Source organism: Saccopteryx bilineata, chromosome 5, assembly GCF_036850765.1.
Source record: "Saccopteryx bilineata isolate mSacBil1 chromosome 5, mSacBil1_pri_phased_curated, whole genome shotgun sequence".
NCBI classification, from domain to species: Eukaryota; Metazoa; Chordata; class Mammalia; order Chiroptera; family Emballonuridae; genus Saccopteryx; species Saccopteryx bilineata.
This window is the reverse complement of record NC_089494.1, coordinates 198,115,873-198,136,581: the sequence shown is the minus strand read 5'-3', so window position 1 is coordinate 198,136,581 and position 20,709 is coordinate 198,115,873. Positions and strand designations below refer to the sequence as shown.

General features: G+C 36.4%; 1 protein-coding gene and 1 non-coding gene across 2 annotated transcripts in view; both read left to right on the top strand.

The window, feature by feature from the left end:
• The window catches only part of ARHGAP24 (Rho GTPase activating protein 24), an 881,345-nt gene that overhangs the window by 51,587 nt on the left and 809,049 nt on the right, over positions 1–20,709 (top strand). The gene's annotated exons all lie outside the window — the stretch shown is intronic.
• On the top strand, positions 12,626–12,701 carry TRNAS-AGA (transfer RNA serine (anticodon AGA)). Its single transcript has one exon. It is a non-coding gene; the product is annotated as a tRNA-Ser (tRNA).

The following is a 20,709-nucleotide window of genomic DNA, read 5'->3' as shown; positions in this document are numbered from 1 at the left end:
CTGAGGAAGACCCTAAGACACCCTTAAAGTATATCTGATCACAGATGAAAACTACTGCCCTATACCATCTTACTTGCTAGTTCTTTCCTTGCGTATATAGCGTATGAACTAGATTTGCAATAAGAAACTTTAACTTTTCAAATAATGTATAACGAGGAAGCACAATCCCTTTTAGCATAAAAGCTTTTTCATGTTTTTACCACTGTTCCTAGCATTTATTATCAAAGAGATAATTCAAATCTCTACACCTGACCTGTTGGAAAACAGCCAGACTTTCAGGATCATATCAAAACCAAGCAGCAAATATCCTTTTTTGAAAGGGAAATGATGAATCGATGTAGAATGCTGCTGTGAAGGCAGTGAGGGGTAACACAATCAGGCTGTGATTAGAGGTGTATTACCTCTGTCTGCCGAAACATCAAACCAGTAGTAGTGATTAGGTTGCACAATATAAATGCTTGCCCATATGAACTCAATTTGGTAAGCAGCGCATGAAAGTTTCCAGCCATAACCAAGTAATATTATTGCAGTAGAGATGATTTTGAGACTCTCCATCCATGCTATTGGCCCCTTAACATGAACACTGTTTACAGATTCAGTGATATTCAGACTTCTGCTGCAACCCTACCGCATACAGAGAAAGGATTGAGAATGCAGCAATCATCTAAGAAGGAAGTTTTTTTTTTTTTGAGATCAAATTGGGGCAGGTGGTATGCAGTTTGATCTCTAAAAAAGAGAATGACTGCCTTAAAAAATGTACTCTAATATTTCTTAAGGTTGTTGAAGATAATGACAAAATAAAACACATATATACGGTTAACTTATTTAGTGTAGAAAACTTTTTTCTTCATTGGGGACCCAATGAAGTATCTTCCAAGAACTTAGAAATTTAGATTTTTTTTCCAAAGAGTTTAACTAAGCAAGTCAAATATAATAGATGTAATTATATATAAAAGCAAATATATGGCCAGTGTGTATGGGAATAACTAAAATACCAACAAAGATGAACTGGACAGAGTCCGTGATAGGAGAAAGTGTGGCAAAGAGATTGTAATTGGAGAGAGAAAGCCTCATCAATGATTTTATGCTCAATATGGAGAACATAAGACAGTGATGGGTCATGGATGCACTGATACGTTGATCTTCATCATGTTAGCCCAGCTAAGCACTATCCAGTGGAGAGTACAACCAAGTAGATGTGTGTCTCTCAAGGTAAGCTCCAGGAACTGTATTTCTTGTTTACTGGCACATAGGAGGTACCCAATAAATACATGTTGAATGACTTCATAAAGAAATAGTGCTGGCAAGTTTGTCCACTACTTGAAAGCTGTAACTTATCAGCTAACTCAGTCTCAGAATGACATGAGTGAATACATTTCATCCATCCATTCCTTATTTTAGTCATGAGTGTTTATCCCCGAATTAAGCTAGATTGTCAAAGAGATATATATGTATTTTAGAGTGAATTGTTTTATCCCCTTCGTGAATTGCTTTAATTAAATAGCAGTTAGTAGATATTTTAAGAAATAACATTCTAAATTCATTTAAAAAAAATTAAATGTATTTGGGTGACATTGGTAAATAAGAGTATATAAGTTTTAAGGGTACAATTCTATGATACATCATCTGTGTATTACATTATGTCTTCCCCACCCAAAGTCAGGTCTCCTTCTCTCACTCTATATTTGACCCTCTTTACCCTCTTCATCTTCCCCCAAACCCAGCTTTCTCTGATAACCACCCTTTTGTCATCTGTTTATGAGTTTGCTTATTTGTTGCTTTCTTTTTTTTTTATCCCACATATGAGTGAAATCATGTGGTTTAATATGTATTCTTAATAAGAAATCAAGGGAGAAACTACAAGACTTATTAGGGAAGGATAACTTTGCTTCTTGACAGTTACTGCTTATTTACATGTAAGAAAAACTGTGTGTTGATTAACTAATTGTGTTACCCTTTCTAAGTCAATCACTAATAATCTCAGAGCCAAATTTGTGTCCCACTTTTACTTGTAACAAATCTTTATTCTATCTTTATCCTACTTTCTATTTTAAAAAAATTGTAAATGGCAGATATTTTGATAAACTTACTCAGATTATTTTTAAACAGGGGTAAGTACAATTAGGTAAGTAAAATATAAAAATGAGACATAATAGTCTTTCCATTAAAACTTTCCTCTTATGTCCATATGCCTGGAACGCAGGAAGCTCCCAAACTTCTGTGAAGTTAGACTGTGAACAGAAGCCTGCATGTTGAGTGTCATTGATTCAAAGATGTACATTTTTCTTTCTAAATTTTATAGTGAAAAATCGAAATAATTATTAGTGTCCTAAATTAGAGGGAACATGAGATTTGTATGTTGTTGGTCAAATAAGTTTGTAAATATGATATATAGGTTTGCTCGCTTATAGTTTTCATTGGGTGTGGGGCACAGGCTGTAAGCAGGCAGGGTCCTTATAGCCTAAGGCTTAGTTTCTTTTTTAAGATATTATGGTTTTGACTTTTTTTAAATTAATTTTAATGGTACATTGATAAATCAGGGTACATATGTTCAGAGAAAACATCTCCAGATTATTCTGACATTTGATTATGTTGCATACCACTCACCCAAAGTCAAAATGTCTTCCGTCACCTTCTATCTGGTTTTCTTTGTGCCCCTCCCTCTCCTTCCTCCCTAAGGCTTACTTTTAAGACTAAAACTTTTCCCCACACCCTTGACTGATTGCATGATAGGGGGTGGTGCACTCTTATGAGGAATCCCATTATGCCTCAGATAAGTGACTTTGTATCAGAGACTTCCTTGTTTGTATATTGGATTAAAGGTTTTGATTTCTACACTATAAAATGGGGCAGACCAGGAGCTTGCTCTCTCTTGGTTCCTGAGATTAACATTAGAGAGGAGAGCAGAGAAAGGCCATGGAGGAGGGGAGAAGCAGCCAAGATGGCAGAGTGCTGAAGGAGAAGCCAGTTTGTACAGAGTTTGTGCAGGGAGAAGGAGATGGGGAATAGAGGTGAACAAGGCTGGTGAGGTAGAAAACTTTGATTCTAGGAAACTCGGATAAGTCAGTGGCTTTGGGAGTCCTAAATAGAAAGGGAAGTGTTTTCCCACTGTGTGTATTTCTTGCCCGCTGGGTGCAAGCTAGGATAAAGATGATAGCTCACCAGTTCTTGGCTCCATTGTTTCATTATCGTCTATCTAAATCAAATGCGAACCTGCATGGGCCAGGTGGCTGTGATGGTGGCCGTGGCTACTGGCTTTACATATGTATTTTTGGGTGGTAAGGAAAAAGGGAGAGTTTGCCTTCATTTCCGCTTTATAAACTGATGCTTTGCCTTTTATTGCATGTTACAACCTGCATCCCTTCTCCAAATTCCCTGTTTGTCTGGCTAACCTGATGCATTTTTCAAGGCTAAGAACAGATGTTACCTTTTCTGGGAGGTCTTCTTTGATCCTTTGGTTCAGGCTTATGGTACTTTTTTAAGCTTTCAAGCATTCAATGCCTCTTTTGTTACACTTACCATACTCTTTCGTCAGGTGTTTGAGAAGTAGTATAGCAGTATGACCTCTGGTTGTAAATATTACCTTTGGTTTAACTATTATTATTCATTCTTGGGCAAGTTCTCTCCCTTTCAGTTTGTTGATCTGTAAAATGGAATTATCATAGTAATCTATCTCATAGGATTATTTCAAGGATAAAATGAATTCACTAACACATTGAGAACAGTGCTTGGAATGTTTCTCCTCCAATTTCTCTTTCTCCTTTTTCCTCTTTCTTCTTCTTTTCTTCCTTCTTCATTCACTCCTCCTCCCCCTCTTTTTGTTCTGTCACCTACACTAGAATGTGAGTTCTGGAAGCAGCAACTACCTAAATCCCATCTAAAGTTTTCTTTTCCTAATTTCATGAGCCTAAAAGAGTGCTTGGGCTTGATACAAGGAAGTCCTTACTAGATGTTTACAAATAATGAAATCTTGTACTGGATATGGATTTTTGGGTACCTTGTCACAAGTTAGTGAAAACTGAACCGTATCTGGGAAAATGCTTTATGAAATTGAACTAGTGTAATGAACACTATATCTTTTTAGATGAGATAAAATTTCTTTATCACAATGGATTCAGTTACTTATTTAACAAACGTTAACTGAGTGCCAGCTCTGTCAGATACTGTCCCAGCTACGTGGGAATGCAGAGGTGAAAAAGAGCCGTTGCCTTTAAGGTACTGATTTCTAGTGTAAACCGGACATTTAAAATTGTTAGAAAAATACCCTTAAATCTAACAGTTTGTATATGCAGAAATAAGAAAACTGATTATTTTATAAATTTATTTTGTTTCTCAGAATTAGTAGAATGATACTAAGCATATTAATTTATTATAAAAGTTTTAAAAAATTGCCTATTTCTTTATTTTATGGAATAGATGTCTCATTGTTGATTGGCATTTTCTTTTAAATGTCTTAAAACCACTCATGGCATTAGATATTGTCTTTATAATATCTGTTGCATTTCTTGGCTTCTTTTATTAAGTTATATTTGATCTTATCACACTGTGAGTTGTTACATTGAGATTTGGGCCCTCAGTCTTAAGTTTTTTCCACTGGTATCTATTTAACTGAGTTGCTCAGTACAGAAAAAGAGCCTATTAAAATAAACCCAGTGCTCTTATGTTTATGTTGTGCTTCTTCCTCCCTTCCTCCCTTCCTCCCTTCCTCCCTCCCTCCCTCCCTCCCTCCCTCCCTCCCTCCCTCCCTCCCTCCCTCCCTTCCTTCCTTCCTTCCTTCCTTCCTTCCTTCCTTCCTTCCTTCCTTCCTTCCTTCCTTCCTTCCTTCCTTCCTTTCCTTCTTCCTTTCTTTCCTTTCAAGGAAGGGCCATGGGCACCAATGACTTGTATGGTAGAAAATATTTTTTCTGAGAGATACTTTTACAGTTTTCCTTTTGTGAGGATTTCCTTTTTAACCTTTAGTTATTCCATGTGCTTTGGTGCCTAGTCCCAAGTTTTAGCTGATGTAATTTCTCTTATGGTACGTATCTCGAGAGACACCTCCAAACTGTTATGAGTGCTATGTGCCAATCCTTAATTCTTGGGCAAGATTCCATCTCTTGAACATAGTTATCATTTATGGTTGTGCCAGTTTTTCTTTTTTCCACTTATTTCTCCATCTGGAATTCTACTCCCAAGCCTTTAGTGTTTACGAATCATTGACAATATTCACACTAATTGTTTATGACTTACTAGGAGTCTTTGCCAGGTTTCTCAATATTTAGGATATTTTTCTGTTTTAGTTTCTCCCATCTTAACAGGGACAGTTGGCACATATGCTTCTTTATACTGTAATTCAAATATGGATGCCAGGTTAAAAGCAGTTCCCACATTTCAGTTATTTGCACATGTAACCCCTTGTTCTAAAAACTCACAAATTAAGGGATTTTGGGGGCTGCTTTTAACAAGCATAGTTTTCAAATATAAACAATGTGAACTTCATTAGATGAGACATTGGAATGAATAAAAACTTATTTTAGTTCTGTAGAAAGACTGGGAATGTTTACTTCCTTTAGATAAGGTATAATTTCCAAGGATGTCTTTCTTGTTTCTAATAGCAATAAAAGCATTGGCTCTGTTATTCTATAGCTATGTGATCTTAGACAAGATACTAATAGCTTTACATATTTCCTCATTTTAAATATTTATATCTGTGAGGCTCTTTCTTAAGTACTATAAATAATTCTTTACATGGAAATTGTTCCCTGGAAATTAGTTGTACTGATTAGAAGTAGCTGAGAATGTATTATAGGAATACCGATACACAATCATCTCAGATAGTTTTTTTGGGGGGGAAGGGAGTTGAAGAAAGCATTATTATCCCAAGTATATAAAGAAAACTGGCAATTTAATGAAGAGGAATACTCTATTAGCATAAAAATGCTAAAGATATGAGCAAACATTCATGCACATACAAACAGATAAATAATTATGATTAAAAACATAGTTAAAAATGTTCAATCTCCATAGTGACCAAAGGAACACCAAATAAAAAATAAAATTTTATTGTATATCCAAAAACTAATAAATATTTAACATAATATTAGGTAGTGATGAAATGTGACCCCAGAACCACTTTAGAACGTGGTTCTTTTTTTTTTTTTCTTTTTTTTTTTTTTTTACAGAGACAGAGAGAGAGAGTCAGAGAGAGGGATAGATAGAGACAGACAGACAGGAACGAAAAGAGATGAGAAGCATCAATCATCAGTTTTTCATTGTGACACCTTAGTTGTTCATTGATTGCTTTCTCATATGTGCCTTGACTGTGGGGCTACAGCAGACTGAGTAACCCCTTGCTCAAGCCAGAGACCTTGGGTCCAAGCTGGTGAGCTTTGCTCAAACCAGATGAGCACATGCTCAAGCTAGTGACCTCGGGGTCTCGAACCTGGGTCCTCTGCATTCCAGTCAGACACTCTATTCACTGCACCACTGCCTGGTCAGGCAGAAAGTGGTTCTTATACATTGCTTGTAGAAATGTGATGGTAGTATCTTAGAAGTCAATTTATGATTATGCTTCAAAAGTCTTCATATATTATTTTTCTTTTTTTAAATTAATTTTAATGGGGTGACATTAATCAATCAGGGTACATAGGTTCAGAGAAAACATCTCCAGGTTATTTTGACATTTGATTATGTTGCATACCCATCACCCAAAGTCATATAGTATTCCATCACCTTCTATCTGGTTTTCTTTGTGCCCCTCCCCTCCTCCAACCCCCTCCCTTCCCCTCCCCACCCCCAATAACCACCACACTCTTGTCCATGTCCCTGAGTCTCATTTTTATGTCCCTCCTATGTATGGAATCATATAGTTCTTAGTTTTTTCTGATTTACTTATTTCACTCAATATAATGTTATCAAGGTCTATCCATGTTGTTGTAAATGATCTGATGTCATCATTTCTTATGGCTGAGAAGTATTCCACAGTGTACTGCATTTTCTTTATCCAGCCATCTATTGAAGGGCTCTTTGGTTGTTTCCATGTCTTGGCCACTGTGAACAATGCTGCAATGAACATAGGGCTGTATGTATTTTATGTACCAGGGTTTTTGAGTTATGGGGGTATATTCCCAGTAGAGGGATTGCTGGGTCATAAGGTAGTTCTATTTTTAATATTTTGAGGAACACCATACTTTCTTCCATAGTGGTTATACTACTTTATATTCCCACCAACAGTGGATGAAGGTTCCTTTTTCTCCACAACCTCTCCAACATTTGTTATCCCCTGTCTTGTTGATAATAGCTAGTCTAATAGGAGTGAGGTGGTATCTCATTGTAGTTTTGATTTGTATTTCTCTAGTAGCTAATGAAGATGAACATCTTTTCATATATCTGTTGGCCATTTGTATTTCTTCCTGGGAGAAGTGTCTGTTCATGTCCTCTTCCCATTTTTTATTGGATTGTTTGTTTGTTGGTTATTGAGTTTTATGAGTTCTTTGTATATTTTGGATATTAGGCCCTTATTTATGCTGTTGTTTGAAAATATCATCTCCCATTTAGTTGACTGTTTTGTTGTCAGTTTCTTTTGCTGAGCAAAAACTTCGTAGTTTGATGTAGTCCCATTCATTTATCTTTGCCTTCACTTCTCTTGCCTTTGGAGTCCAATTTATAAACTGTTCTTTGTAACCAAGGTCCATGAGTTTAGTACCTATGTATTCTTCTATGTAATTTATTGTTTTGGGTCTTATATTTAGGTCTTTGATCCATTTTGAATTAATTTTAGTACAAGGGGACAAACTGTAGTCGAGTTTCATTCTTTTGCATGAGGTTTTCCAGTTTTCCCAGCACCATTTGTTGAAGAGGCTTTCTTTTCTCCATTGTGTGTTGTCAGCCCTTTATCAAAAATTATTTGACCATATACATTCAGTTTTATTTCTGGGCTTTCTATTCTGTTCCATTGGTCTGAGTGTCTATTTTTCTGCCAATACCATGCTCTATAATATAATTTGAAGTCAGGTGTTGTAATGCCTCCATCTTTGTTCTTTTTCCTTAGGACTGCTTTGGCTATTGGGGTTTTTTTATAGTTCCATATAAACCTGATGTTTTTTTTTCATTTCTTTAAAAAACAACATTGGAATTTTGATAGGAATTGTATTAAATTTGAATAACACTTTGGGTAATATAGTCATTTTGACTATATTTATTCTTTCTATCCAAGAACAAGGAATATTTTTCCATTTCATTATATCTTTTTTGATTTCCCTTAACAATGCTTTGTAGTTTTCATTATATAGGTCCTTTACATTCTTTGTTATGATTATTCCTAGGTATTTTATCTTTTTTTGTTGCAACCATGAAGAATATTGTTTTTTTGAGCTCATTTTCTGAGGTTTCATTGTTGGCATATAGGAAGGCAATGAAATTTTATATGTTAATTTTGTATCCTGTGACCTTACTGTATTGGTTTATTGTTTCTAGTAGTCTTTTTGTGGAGTCTTTGGGGTTTTCAATGTACAGGATCATATCATCTGCAAAAAGTGAAACCTTTACTTCTTCTTTCCCAATATGAATGCCTTTTATTTCTTTGTCTTGTCTGATTGCTCTGGCTAGAACTTCCAGCACCACATTAAATAAGAGTGGAGAGAGTGGACACCCCTGTCGTGTTCTTGATTTAAGGGGGAAAGTCCTCAGTTTTATACCATTTAATATGATGTTAGCTGATGGTTTATCATAGATGGCCTTTATTATGTTGAGATATTTTCCTTCTATACCCATTTTGTTAAGTGTTTTAAACATAAAATGATGTATTTTATCGAATGCCTTTTCTGCATCTATTAATAAGATTATGTGGCTTTTTTCTTTGTTTTTGTTTTTTTATATGGTGTATTATGTTAACTGTTTTATGTATGTTGAACCATCCTTGTGCTTCTGGGATGAATCCCACTTGATGATGATAAATTATTTTTTTAATGTGTTGTTGTATTCGATTTGCTAGTATTTTGTTTAGTATTTTAGCATCTGTATTTGTTAGAGATATTGGTCTGTAGTTTTCTATTTTTATGTTGTCCTTGCCAGGTTTCGGTATGAGGGTTATGTTGACCTCATAAAATGTGTTTGGTAGTATTGCTTCTTCTTCAATTTTTTGGAAGACTTTGAGTAGAATAGGAACCAAATCTTCTTTGAATGTTTGATAGAATTCACTAGTATAACCGTCTGGTCCTGGACTATTATTTTTGGGGAGGTTTTTAATTGTTGTTTTTATTTCTTCCCTGCTTATGGGTCTGTTTAGGCTTTCTTTTTCTTCATGACTCAGTCTAGGAAGATTGTATTGTTCTAGGAATTTATCCATTTCTTCTATATTGTTAAATTTGGTGGCATACAGTTTTTTTGTAGTATTCTATAATAATTCTTTGTATATCTATGATATCTGTGGTGATTCTCCCCTTTCATTTTGGATTTTGTTTGTATGAGTCCTTTCTCTTTTTTCCTTGGCAAGTTTTGCCAAGGGTTTGTCAATTTTGTTGATCTTTTCAAAGAACCAGCTCCTTGTTTTATTAATTTTTTCTATACTTTTTCTGTTCTCTGTTTTGTTTACTTCTGCTCTGATTTTTATTATCTCCTTTCTTCTGCTGGTTTTGGGTTGTCTTTGTTCTTCTTTTTCTAGTTCCTTATGATGTGAAGTTAAGTGGTTTGCTTGGGCTCTCTCTTGTTTGTTCATAGAGGCCTTTAGTGATATGAACTTCCCTCTTATTACTGCTTTTGCTGCAAACCAGAGATTCTGATATGTTGTATTGTTATATTCATTTGCCTGTATGTATCTTTTGATCTCTGTGCTTATTTCTTCTTTGACCCACTCATTTTTTAAAAGTATGTTGTTTAGTTTCCACATCTTTGTGGGTTTTTTTTTTACCTCTTTTTTGTAGTTGAATTCTAGTTTCAAGGTTTTATGATCAGAAAATATGCTTGGTATAATTTCAATCTTTCTGAATTTGTTGATGTTATTTTTGTGGCCCAACATATGGTCAATTCTTGAAAATGTTCCATGTACACTAGAGAAAAATGTATACTCTGGCACTTTGGGATGAAATGTCCTGTAGATATCTATCATATCCAATTGTTCTAGTGTTTCATTTAAGGCCAATATTTCTTTATTGATTTTCTGTTTGGATGAATGATCTAGAGCCATCAGTGGTGTATTGAGGTCTTCAAGAGTGATTGTATTTTTGTCAGTTTTTGTTTTTAAGTCAGTCAATAGCTGTCTTATATATTTTGGTGCTCCTTGGTTTGTAGCATATACATTAAAAAGTGTTATGTCTTCTGGATTCAATGTCCCCTTTATCATTATGAAATGACCATTTTTTCTCTGTTTACCTTTGCTGTCTTGTAGTCAGCATTATTACATATGAGTATTGCTACACCTGCTTTTTTTTGGATGTTATTTTCTTGAAGTATTGTTTTCCAACCTTTCACTTTAAATTTGTTTTTATCCTTGTAGCTTAGATGTGTTTCTTATAGGCAGCATACAGTTAGATTTTCTTTTTAATCCATTTTGCTACTCTGTGTTTTTTTATTGATGAGTTCAATCCATTTACATTTAGTGTAATTATTGAAATTTGAGGGTTTCCTATTGCCATTTTATATATTGCTTTCTGATAGTTTTGTATCTTGTTTGTTCTTCTCTTTTATTTTTCTATCATTTGTTTGGTTGTAATCCATACTTCTTTTCTCTGTTACTTCTTTTTTCAAGCCATGTACTTCTGTGTTGATTTTTTCAAGGATGTTTTCCATTAAGTAATGGAAAACATACATATCATGTTCATTGTAGTACATTATCTCATGAGTGCTTCTACCCTCCATCCTTTCTTGCTACTGTTAATCTTTATCCTCTCCCCTTTTTTGTCTCTTTGTCACAGATAAATCATGTTTTTATTGCAATCTTGATGAAGCTTTTACTTGTAGTTTTGTTTTGTTTGTTTTTTGTGTCTGGGGCATTTCTGGTGATAAATTCCATCATCTTTTCTGTATCTGTGAATGTTTTTATTTCTCCTTTGTATTTGAAGGATAGCTTTGATGGGTATAGTATTCTTACCTGGAAGTTCCTCTCTTTCAGAACTTTAAATATTGGGGTCCACTCTCTTCTAGCTTGTAGAGTTTCTGCAGAGATATCTGTTGATAATCTAATGGGCCTTCCTTTATATGTTGTATTCTTCTTTTCCTTGGCTGCCTTCAGAATTTTTTCTTTGCCACTGGTTGGTGCCAATTTTATTATGATGTGCCTTGGAGTAGGTTTGTTAGGGTTAAGATAACTCGGTGTTCTGTTTGCTTCTTGAATTTGAGGCTTTAGTTCTTTCCACAGGCTTGGGAAGTTCTCATCTATTATTTGTTTGAATATGTTCTTCATTCCATTTTCTCTCTCTTCTCCTTCTAATATATCCATTATTCTTATGTTGCTTTTTCTGATGGAGTCAGACAATTCCTGTAGGGCTATCTCAGTTTTTTTAAAGTTGTGAGTTTCTCTCCTCTTCTCTCTGTAGTACCTGTAGTTGCCTGTCTTCTATGTTACTAATTCTCTCCTCTATCTGGCCTGTTCTATTGGCTAAGCTTGTTACCTCATTTTTCAGTTCACAAATTGAGTTTTTCATCTGTTTGATTCATTTTCATACTTTCAATTTCCTTGATAAAGTATTCTTTCTGTTCATTGAATTGTTTTTTTTTAATAATTTTATTTTTTTAATGGGGTGACATCAATAAATCAAGATACATATATTCAAAGATAACATGTCCAGGTTATCTTGTCATTCAATTATGTTGCATACCCATCACCCAAAGTCAGATTGTCCTCTGTCACCTTCTATCTAGTTTTCTTTGTGCCCCTCCCCCTCCCCCTTTCCCTCTCCCTCTCCCCCCTCCCCGCATAACCACCACACTCTTATCAATGTCTCTTAGTCTCACTTTTATGTCCCACCTACATATGGAATAATGCAGTTCCTGGTTTTTTCTGATTTACTTATTTCACTTTGTATAATGTTATCAAGATCCCACCATTTGGCCTGACCTGTGGTGGCGCAGTGGATAAAGTATCGACCTGGAAATGTTGAGGTCGCCGGTTCGAAACCCTGGGCTTGCCTGGTCAAGGCACATATGGGAGTTGATGCTTCCAGCTCCTCCCCCACTTCTCTCTCTCTGTCTCTCCCCCCCCTCCCCCTCTCCTCTCTAAAAAATGAATAAAAAATAAAATAAATTAAAAAGAAAAGATCCCACCATTTTGCTGTAAATGATCTGATGTCATCATTTCTTATGGCTGAGTAGTATTCTATAGTGTATATGTGCCACATCTTCTTTATCCAGTCATCTATTGATGGGCTTTTTGGTTGTTTCCATGTCCTGGCCACTGTGAAGAATGCTGCAATGAACATGGGGCTGCATGTGTCTTTACGTATCAATGTTTCTGAGTTTTTGGGGTATATACCCAGTAGAGGGATTGCTGTGTCATAAGGTAGTTCTATTTTCAGTTTTTTGAGGAACCACCATACTTTCTTCCATAATGGTTGTACTACTTTACATTCCCACCAACAGTGTATGAGGGTTCCTTTTCTCCACAGCCTCTCCAACATTTGCTATTACCTGTCTTGTTAATAATAGCTAATCTGCCCTGGCCGGTTGGCTCAGCGGTAGAGCGTCGGCCTAGAGTGCGGAGGACCCGGTTTCGATTCCCGGCCAGGGCACACAGGAGAAGCGCCCATTTGCTTCTCCACCCTCTGCCGTGCTTTCTTCTCTGTCTCTCTCTTCCCCTCCCGCAGCCAAGGCTCCATTGGAGCAAAGATGGCCCGGGCGCTGGGGATGGCTCTGTGGCCTCTGCCTCAGGCGCTGGAGTGGCTCTGGTCGCAACATGGTGACGCCCAGGATGGGCAGAGCATCGCCCCCTGGTGGGCAGAGCGTCGCCCCATGGTGGGCGTGCCGGGTGGATCGCGGTTGGGCGCATGCGGAAGTCTGTCTGACTGTCTCTCCCCGTTTCCAGCTTCAGAAAAATGGAAAAAATAAAAAATAAAATAATAGCTAATCTAACAGGTATGAGGTGGTATCTCATTGCCGTTTTGATTTGCATTTCTCTAATAACTAATGAAGCTGAGCATCTTTTCATATATCTGTTGGCCATTTGTATTTCTTCCTGGGAGAAGTGTCTGTTCATGTCCTCTTCCCATTTTTTTATTGGATTGTTTGTTTGTTGTTGAGTTTTATGAATTCTTTGTATATTTTGGATATTAGGCCCTTATCTGAGCTGTTGCTTGAAAATATCATTTCCCATTTAGTTGGCTGTTTATTTTGTTATCAGTTTTTTTTGCTGAGCAAAAACTTCTTAGTCTGATGTAGTCCCATTCATTAATTTTTGCTTTCACTTCTCTTGCCTTTGGAGTCAAATTCATAAAATGCTCTTTAAAACCCAGATCTATCAGTTTAGTACCTATGTCTTCTTCTATGTACTTAATTGTTTCAGGTCTTATGTTTAGATCTTTGATCCATTTTGAGTTAATTTTAGTACCGGGGGACAAACTATAGTCCAGTTTCATTCTTTTGCATGTGGCTTTCCAGTTTTCCCAACACCATTTATTGAAGAGGCTTTCTTTTCTCCATTGTGTGTTGTTGGCCCCTTTATCAAAAATTATTTGACTATATATATATGTGGTTTTATTTCTGGGTTTTCCATTTTGTTCCATTGGTCTGAGTGTCTATTTTTCTGCCAATACCATGCTGTTTGATTATCGTGGCCTTATAATATATTTGAAGTCAGATATTGTAATGCCCCCAGCTTCATTCTTTTTCTTTAGGATTGCTTTGGCTATTCAGGGTTTTTTATAGTTCCATATAAATCTGATAATTTTTTGCTCCATTTCTTTAAAAAATGTCATTGGAATTTTGATGGGAATTGCATTAAATTTGTATATTGCTTGGGGTAATATGGTCATCTTGATTATATTTATTCTTCCTAACCAAGAACAAGGAATATTCTTCCATCTCATTGTATCTTTTACGATTTCCCTTAACAATGCTTTGTAGTTTTCATTATATAGGTCCTTTACATTTTTTGTTATGTTTATTCCTAGGTATTTTATTTTTTTTGTTGCAATTGTGAAGGGGATTATTTTTTTGAGTTCGTTCTCGAATGTTTCATTGTTGGCATATAGAAAGGCTATGGAGTTTTGTATGTTAATTTTGTATCCTGCGACTTTACTATATTGGCTTCTTGTTTCTAATAGTCTTTTTGTAGATTCTTTGGGGTTTTCGATGTATAGGATCATATTATGTGCAAAAAGTGAGACCTTTACTTCTTCTTTTCTGATATGGATGCCTTTTATTTCTTTGTCTTGTCTGATTGCTCTGGCTAGAACCTCTAGTACCGCATTAAATAAGTGTGGAGAGAGTGGACAACCCTGTCTTGTTCCTGATTTAAGGGGGAAAGCCTTCAGTTTTTTGCCATTTAACATGATGTCAGCTGATGGTTTATCATATATGGCCTTTATCATGTTGAGATATTTTTCTTCTATACCCATTTTGTTGAGAGTCTTAAACATAAAATTGTGTTGTATTTTATCAAAAGCCTTTTCTGCGTCTATTGATATGATCATGTGGTTTTTGTTCTTTGTTTTGTTGATATGGTGTATTACATTAACCGTTTTATGTATGTTGAACCATCCTTGAGATTCTGGGATGAATCCCACTTGATCATAATGTATTATTTTTTTAATATGTTGTTGTATTCGATTTGCTAGTATTTTGTTTAGTATTTTAGCATCTGTATTCATTAGCGATATTGGTCTGTAGTTTTCTTTTTTTGTGCCATCCTTGCCTGGTTTTGGTATGAGGTTTATGTTAGCCTCATAAAATGTGTTTGGTAGTATTGCTTCTTCTTCAATTTTCTGGAAGACTTTCAGTAGACTAGGAACCAAATCTTTGAATGTTTGATAAAATTCACTGGAATAGCCGTCTGGGCCTGGACTTTTATTTTTGGGGAGGTTTTTAATAGTTTTTTCTATTTCTTCTCTACTAATAGGTTTGTTTAGGCTTTCTGCTTCTTCTTGACTCAGTCTAGGAAGGTTGTATTATTCTAAGAATTTATCCATTTCTTCTAGGTTGTTGAATTTAGTGGCATAAAGTTTTTCATAGTATTCTACAATAATTCTTTGTATATCTACGGTGTCCGTGGTGATTTCTCCTCTTTCATTTTGGATTTTGTTTATATGAGTTCTTTCTCTTTTTTCCTTGGTAAGTCTTGCCAAGGGTCTGTCAATTTGTTGATCTTTTAAAAAAACCAGCTCCTTGTTCTATTAATTTTTTCCATAGTTTTTCTGTTCTCTATTTCATTTATTTCTGCCCTGATTTTTATTATCTCCTTTCTTCGGCTGGTTTTGGATTGTCTTTGTTCGTCTTTTTCTAGTTCCATAAGGTGTGAAGTTAAGTGGTTCACTTGGGGCTCTCTCTTGTTTGTTCATATAGGCCTGATGTGATATGAACTTCCCTTTTATCACTCTTTTGCTGCACCCCATAGATTCTGATATGTCGTATTATCATTTTCATTTGTCTGTATATATCTTTTGATCTCTGCACTTATTTCTTCTTTGACCCATTCATTTTTTAAAAGTATGTTGTTTAGTTTTCACATTTTTGTGGGATTTTTTTCCTCTTTTTTGCAGTTGAATTCCAGTTTCAAGGATTTATGATCAGAAAATATGCTTGGTACAACTTTGATTTTCCTGAATTTGCTGATGTTGTTTTTGTGGCCCAACATATGGTCAATTCTTGAGAATGATCCATGTACACTGGAGAAAAATGTATACTCAGTCACTTTGGGATGAAATGTCCTGTAGATGTCTATCATATCCAGGTGCTCTAGTGTTTTGTTTAAGGCCACTATGTCTTTGTTGATTCTCTGTTTGGATGACCGATCTAGAGCCGTCAGCGGTGTATTGAGGTCTCCAAGTATGATTGTATTTTTGTCAATTTTTGTTTTAAGGTCAATAAGTATCTGTCTTATATATTTTGGTGCTCCTTGGTTTGGTGCATATATATTAAGAATTGTTATGTCTTCTTGATTCAGTGTCCCCTTAGCCATTATGAAATGGCCATTTTTGTCTCTGAGTACTTTTGCTGTCTTGTAGTCAGCATTATCAGATATGAGTATTGCTACGCCTGCTTTTTTTTTGGATGTTATTTGCATGGAGTATTGTTTTTTAGCCTTTCACTTTGAATTTGTTTTTATCCTTGTTACTTAGATGAGTTTCTTGTAGGCAGCATACAGTTGGATTTTCTTTTTTAATCCATTCTGCTACTCTGTGCCTTTTTATTGGTGAGTTTAATCTGTTTACATTTAGTGTAATTATTGACACTTGTGAGTTTCCTATTGCCATTTTATAGACTGCTTTCTGTTAGTTTTGTGTCTTGTTTGATCCTTCTCTTTCATCTCTCTATCTTTTGTTTTTATTTGGTTGTATTCCATACATTTTTCCTCTGTTGCTATCTTTTTTATCTCATATGCTTCTGTGGTGGTTTTTTCAATGGTGATTACCTTTAAGTAATGAAAAGGGTTCCTACCCTGTTCATTGTAGTGCACTATTTTGTGGGTACTTCTGTACTCCATCGTTCTTTGCTACTATTAATCTCCATCCTCTTCTTCCCCTTTCTTTTTTTGTCACAGTTTAAATTTGGTTTTATTGTGTTCTTCTTGGAGCTTTTACTTGTGGCTTTGTTTTTTTCTTCTTCTTTGTATCTGATTGGAGAACCCCCTTTAGTAATTCCTGGAGTGGGGGTTTTCTGATGATAAATTCCCTCATCTTTTCTGTATCTGTGAATGTTTTTATTTCTCCTTCATATTTGTAGGATAGCTTTGATGGGTATAGTATTCGTGGCTGAAAGTTCCTCTCTTTCAGGACTTTAAATATTGGGGTCCACTCTCTTCTAGCTTGTAGAGTTTCTGTTGAGAAATCGGATGATAATCGAATGGGCCTTCCTTTATATGTTGTATTCTTCTTTTCCCTGGCTGCCTTGAGAATTTTTTCTTTACCATTGCTTTGTGCCAATTTCATTATGATGTGCCTTGGAGTAGGTTTGTTGTGGTTAAGAAAACTCGGAGTTCTGTTTGCTTCTTGAATTTGAGGCTTTAGTTCTTTCCACAGGCTTGGGAAGTTCTCATCTATTATTTTTTGGGGTATGTTCTCCATTCCATTTTCTCTCTCTTCTCCATCTGATATACCTATTATTCTTATGTTATTCTTTTTGATGGAGTCAGATAATTCCTGTAGGGCTATCTGATTTTTTTAAATTTTTGAGTCTCTTAGTTATTCTCTCTGTTGTGCCTCAAGTTGCTTGTCTTCTATTTCACTAATCCTACCTTCTATCTGGCCTGTTTTATTAGCTAAGCTTTTTACCTCATTTTTCAGCTCGTGTATTGAGTTTTTCATCTTTATTAGATTTGTTTTTATAGTTTCAATTTCCTTGGAAATATATTTTTTGTGTTCATTAAGTTGTTTTCTGAACTCCCTAAATTGCCTTTCTGTGTTTTCTTGTATATCTGAGTATTTTTAGGATTTCTATTTCAAATTCTCTGTTGTTTAACTCCAATGTTTCCAATATATTAAATTTTTTCTCCATAGATTTTTCCTCATCTATCTGTGTTACTTCTCTTTCTTTTGTATCCATGATATTCAATTTTCTCTTCCTTAATGGCATCTGAGGGTGGTTTTGTTGATAGTATTAATGAGATTTAATAAAGAATAAAAAGTTAAAAGAATAAAAATAAAAAATTGAAAAGAGTTTTTTTTTTAAAAAAATAATTAAATAAAGAAAAATGAAATAAAATAAAAAAAGGTAATTATTCCCCCCTTCCTTATTTCCTCTCCTCTCCTCTCACCTCTTTCTTGAGAAAATCTTGTGGTGAACTGTGAATTATATTATACTAAATAGAACTAACAATGCCTGTACTGGAGGCCCTGAATTGGGGAGAAGTAATAAAGGGACAAAAAAGTCCCCCAGAAAAAAAGGGGGTATGGAGCCACAAAAAGCAAATAAGGAAAAAATTTGGGTCAAGAATAAAATGATTTGCTTTTAGGTGTTGGTTGACTAAGAGTTATGATGAGAGGAATAAGAGGGAAACAGGAAAATGGGGGGAAAAATTAAAAAATTACTATTGTATTTAGTGGAACAAGAACTAGATAAAATGGAGAGCCAGGGATGGGAGCACTGCTAGTGAGTTAAAAAGATGAAGTAAAACCCCCCCAAAATGCCACAAACATAAGTTTGATTCCCAGATAAGATAATTTGTTCGTTATTGAGGTTTGAATGAGAGGAGATGTAAAGGAAAAAGGAAGAAACTAATATAGAGGGAGAAAAGAAAGAGAGAGAGAGAAAAAAAGAGGGAACCACTAAAAGAAGAAAAAAGAAAGGAGAGAGAGGGAGAGAGAGTTAAGGGTTTTGGAGTGCAACCCTCATAGAGAGAAAGGAGGAGGAAAGAAAAGATAATGGGAGGTGTAACACTTATGGGTATTGTAGTTCAAGGAGAGGAGGGAGTAAGACTGGCAGAGAGTTAAACGACCAAATTGGAGGAGGAAATGAAGATAAGAGAAAGAAACAAACAAATATAATAAAATGGGATAGGTTATAAAGTCTGCAGATTATTCTTGATTTTGAGAGGTTATCTTCTTGTTTTTTTTTGCTCTCCCTCTTCCTTGTCGGTGACTCTGTACCCCGGGTTCTGCCCCTTTGGCACGCTCAGGTAGAGGTTTGCAGTTGATAAGTCTCTATGGCAATGTCATGTATTTTGCTTCCGTCTCATTGGCAGTAGAGCCTCATTAGCATTTATAGGCTCCAACAGTGAGAGAGTCCGTGTTCCTGGAGCCTCTCTCCTAGTCTTTCCTTCCTCAATTAGTCGCCTGATAATCCAGCTATGGGGTTACTGCTGCCTCTGCCTCTGCCTGGATAGTAAGAGGCTCAAAGAGCTGGCCTCTCCCCACTCAGCACAGGGCTCTGGGTAATGCTCAGTCAGTCAGAGCTGCTAGCATAATCAGGTGGGGCTTCCGCCCACTCAAAGACCTCTGACTCTGCCACTCTGTCCAGTAACACGGGTGGGCACCCACTCCTGGGGCACTTGTAGGAAACTCTCGCTCACTATCTGTGCACGCAGACTAGGATATCAGTCCGGCATTCTCACACTCTGAGTGAAACCCTCATCCGCACGGAAAAGTTCCAGCGTTGGAATTGGCTCTCGCTCCCTCCCCATGCGCGGCTTTTTTAGGGTGCAGGGTGGCCTGGAGATTCTGCTTTTGGCCCACACAAAGGCCCCTGACTCTGCCCCTCTGTGGGATAACACAGGCACGCACTGCCGAGGCACTCAGAGGAAACTCTCGCTCACTATCTGTGCGCAGACCAGGATATCAGGCCAGCCGCCTCACCCTCTGAGTGAAACTCCTCCCGTACGGAAAAGTTGCAGCGTTGGAATTGGCTCTCGCTCCCTCCCCTTGCGTGGCTTTCTCAGGGCGCTGGGGCAGCCTGGAGATTCCGCTTGCGGCCCACACAAAGGCCTCTGACTCTGCCTCTCTGTGGGGTAACACAAGCGCCCACTGCTGAGGCACTCAGAGGAATCTCTCACCCATTATCTGTGCTCACCGACCAGGAGATAGGGGAAAATGGCTGCCCCACTTGTCTTTCTTTGTCTGGGTTTGGCGCGAGTGTTAGCTTGTACTGACTGGGTTGCCACAGGCACAGTTTTTCCTTGGCTTGGATCTCCGTGCCACAGCCTGGTTTGGCCATTTGTGCTGCGGCCTGGATCTATTCACCCCCTTTGCCCGCCTCAGTTTCTATATTCACAGTTCCCAGAGAAAGCCGCCCTGTTTAGGTTAGTGAGGAAAGCGGAGCATTTCTTATTCCCTATTTCCTTCGGGTTTGATTATATATTTAGCCAATTTTTTGCTCGACCATACATTCGGGTGTATTGCAAAACATCTGGAGGCTCCAAGGATAGGTTTTTCTGTTTCTGGTTGAAGATCTTGTTGAGTTTTGGGGGAAATTTATCGGTATCGCTTCCTACTGCGCCATTACGCTGACGTCATCCTCTCCATTGAATTGTTTTTTGAGCTCCCTAAATTGCCTTTCTGTACTTTCTTGTATATCCCTGAGTATTTTTAGGACTTCAGTTTTAAATTCTCTGTCATTTAACTCCAAGGTTTCTAAGCTACTAAAATTTTTTTTGTATAGATTTTTACTCATCTATCTGAGCTACTTCACTGTCTTTTGTATCCATGATATTCTATTTATTTTTCTTTAATGGCATTTGAGAGTTGTATTGTTAATAACATTAATAAGAGTTGACAAAAATTTTTTTTTGAGAAAATGTAGAGAAAAACTGAAAATTCTGTTGTGCTAAGTGGAACAAAAATACGTAGAATGGAGGGCCTGGGTTGGGGTGGAGTAACAGGCAAAAAACGAGGCAAGAACCCACAAAATGCCACAAGGAAAAAATTTGGATCAAGAATAAAATAATTTGTTTGTAAATGATGGTCAAATGAGAGAACTAGTGTAAGAGAAAAGGAAAAAAGAAAAAGAAAAAAATAAAATAATACAGTGAAAAATAAAAATTCTAATGTATTAAGTGGCACAAAAACTATAGAATGAAGAGCCGAAGTTGGGGGAAATGCTAAAGAGATAAAAAGCGAAGTAAAAGCACACAAAATGCCACAAAGAAAATTT